Source organism: Oncorhynchus nerka, linkage group LG14, assembly GCF_034236695.1.
Source record: "Oncorhynchus nerka isolate Pitt River linkage group LG14, Oner_Uvic_2.0, whole genome shotgun sequence".
Classification (NCBI taxonomy): Eukaryota; Metazoa; Chordata; class Actinopteri; order Salmoniformes; family Salmonidae; genus Oncorhynchus; species Oncorhynchus nerka.
Window position 1 is genome coordinate 9,358,361 of NC_088409.1, and position 4,216 is coordinate 9,362,576.

The following is a 4,216-nucleotide window of genomic DNA, read 5'->3' on the forward strand; positions in this document are numbered from 1 at the left end:
TACAACACACAGCTACAACACACAGCTACAGGGTACAACACACAGCTACAGGTTTGCAGCTACAGCTACAGAGTTCACAACACACAGCTACAGAGGTACAACACACAGCTACAGGCTACAGCTACAGTACAACACACAGCTACAGGGTACAACACACAGCTACAACACACAGCTACAATACACAGCTACAGGGTACAACACACAGCTACAGGCTACAACACACAGCTACAACACACAGCTACAGGCTACAACACACAGCTACAGGCTACAACACACAGCTACAACACACAGCTACAGGCTACAACACACAGCTACAACACACAGCTACAGGCTACAACACACAGCTACAGGCTACAACACACAGCTACAACACACAGCTACAGGGTACAACACACAGCTACAGGCTACAACACACAGCTACAGGCTACAACACACAGCTACAGGCTACAACACACAGCTACAGGCTACAACACACAGCTACAACACACAGCTACAGGGTACAACACACAGCTACAGGGTACAACACACAGCTACAGGGTACAACACACAGCTACAGGTTACAACACACAGCTACAGGGTACAGCACACAGCTACAGGGTACAGCACACAGCTACAACACACAGCTACAGGGTACAACACACAGCTACAGGGTACAACACACAGCTACAGGGTACAACACACAGCTATAGGGTACAGCACACAGCTACAGGGTACAGCACACAGCTACAGGTTAAAACACACAGCTACAGGGTACAACACACAGCTACAGGGTACAACACACAGCTACAGGGTACAACACACAGCTACAACACACAGCTACAGGTTACAACACACAGCTACAGGGTACAACACACAGCTACAGGGTACAACACACAGCTACAGGGTACAGCACACAGCTACAACACACAGCTACAGGCTACAACACACAGCTACAGGGTACAACACACAGCTACAGGTTACAACACACAGCTACAACACACAGCTACAGGCTACAACACACAGCTACAGGGTACAACACACAGCTACAGGGTACAACACACAGGGTACAACACACAGCTACAACACACAGCTACAGGTTACAACACACAGCTACAGGGTACAACACACAGCTACAGGTTACAACACACAGCTACAGGGTACAACACACAGCTACAGGGTACAACACACAGCTACAGGGTACAACACACAGCTACAACACACAGCTACAGGTTACAACACACAGCTACAGGGTACAACACACAGCTACAGGGTACAACACACAGCTACAGGGTACAACACACAGCTACAACACACAGCTACAGGGTACAACACACAGCTACAGGGTACAACACACAGCTACAGGTTACAACACACAGCTACAACACACAGCTACAACACACAGCTACAACACACAGCTACAATACACAGCTACAGGGTACAACACACAGCTACAACACACAGCTACAGGCTACAACACACAGCTACAGGCTACAACACACAGCTACAACACACAGCTACAGGGTACAACACACAGCTACAGGCTACAACACACAGCTACAGGCTACAACACACAGCTACAACACACAGCTACAGGGTACAACACACAGCTACAGGGTACAACACACAGCTACAGGGTACAACACACAGCTACAGGGTACAACACACAGCTACAGGTTACAACACACAGCTACAGGGTACAACACACAGCTACAGGTTACAACACACAGCTACAACACACAGCTACAGGGTACAACACACAGCTACAGGGTACAACACACAGCTACAGGGTACAACACACAGCTACAACACACAGCTACAATACACAGCTACAGGGTACAACACACAGCTACAACACACAGCTACAGGCTACAACACACAGCTACAGGCTACAACACACAGCTACAACACACAGCTACAGGGTACAACACACAGCTACAGGCTACAACACACAGCTACAGGCTACAACACACAGCTACAGGCTACAACACACAGCTACAACACACAGCTACAGGGTACAACACACAGCTACAACACACAGCTACAGGTTACAACACACAGCTACAGGGTACAGCACACAGCTGCAGGGTACAGCACACAGCTACAACACACAGCTACAGGGTACAACACACAGCTACAGGGTACAACACACAGCTACAGGGTACAACACACAGCTATAGGGTACAGCACACAGCTACAGGGTACAGCACACAGCTACAGGTTAAAACACACAGCTACAGGGTACAACACACAGCTACAGGGTACAACACACAGCTACAGGGTACAACACACAGCTACAACACACAGCTACAGGTTACAACACACAGCTACAGGGTACAGCACACAGCTACAGGGTACAACACACAGCTACAGGGTACAACACACAGCTACAACACACAGCTACAGGCTACAACACACAGCTACAGGGTACAACACACAGCTACAGGTTACAACACACAGCTACAACACACAGCTACAGGCTACAACACACAGCTACAGGGTACAACACACAGCTACAGGGTACAACACACAGCTACAACACACAGCTACAGGTTACAACACACAGCTACAGGGTACAACACACAGCTACAGGTTACAACACACAGCTACAGGGTACAACACACAGCTACAGGGTACAACACACAGCTACAGGTTACAACACACAGCTACAACACACAGCTACAACACACAGCTACAACACACAGCTACAACACACAGCTACAATACACAGCTACAGGGTACAACACACAGCTACAACACACAGCTACAGGCTACAACACACAGCTACAGGCTACAACACACAGCTACAACACACAGCTACAGGGTACAACACACAGCTACAGGCTACAACACACAGCTACAGGCTACAACACACAGCTACAGGCTACAACACACAGCTACAGGCTACAACACACAGCTACAACACACAGCTACAGGGTACAACACACAGCTACAGGGTACAACACACAGCTACAGGGTACAACACACAGCTACAGGTTACAACACACAGCTACAGGGTACAGCACACAGCTACAGGGTACAGCACACAGCTACAACACACAGCTACAGGGCTAACACACAGCTAAGTGCAACACACAGCTGAGGTACAACACCACAGCTATAGGGTACAGCACACAGCTACAGGGTACAGCACACAGCTACAGGTTAAAACACACAGCTACAGGGTACAACACACAGCTACAGGGTACAACACACAGCTACAGGGTACAACACACAGCTACAACACACAGCTACAGGGTACAACACACAGCTACAACACACAGCTACAACACACAGCTACAGGGTACAGCACACAGCTACAACACACAGCTACAGGGTACAACACACAGCTACAGGGTACACACACAGCTACAACACACAGCTACAGGGTACAACACACAGCTACAGGGTACAACACACAGCTACAGGGTACAACACACAGCTACAACACACAGCTACAGGGTACAACACACAGCTACAGGGTACAACACACAGCTACAGGGTACAGCACACAGCTACAGGGTACAACACACAGCTACAGGGTACAACACACAGCTACAGGGTACAACACACAGCTACAGGGTACAACACACAGCTACAGGGTACAACACACAGCTACAGGGTACAACACACAGCTACAGGTTACAACACACAGCTACAGGGTACAACACACAGCTACAGGGTACAACACACAGCTACAGGGTACAACACACAGCTACAACACACAGCTACAGGGTACAACACACAGCTACAGGGTACAACACATAGCTACAGGGTACAACACACAGCTACAGGTTACAACACACAGCTACAGGGTACAACACACAGCTACAGGGTACAACACACAGCTACAACACACAGCTACAGGCTACAACACACAGCCACAGGGGTACAACACACAGCTACAGGGTACAACACACAGCTACAGGGTACAACACACAGCTACAACACACAGCTACAGGGTACAACACACAGCTACAGGTTACAACACACAGCTACAGGGTACAACACACAGCTACAGGGTACAACACACAGCTACAACACACAGCTACAGGGTACAACACACAGCTACAGGGTACAACACACAGCTACAGGGTACAACACATAGCTACAGGGTACAACACACAGCTACAGGGTACAACACACAGCTACAGGGCTACAACACAACAGCTACAGGGTACAACACACAGCCTACAACACACAGCTACAGGGTACAACACACAGCTACAGGCTACAACAC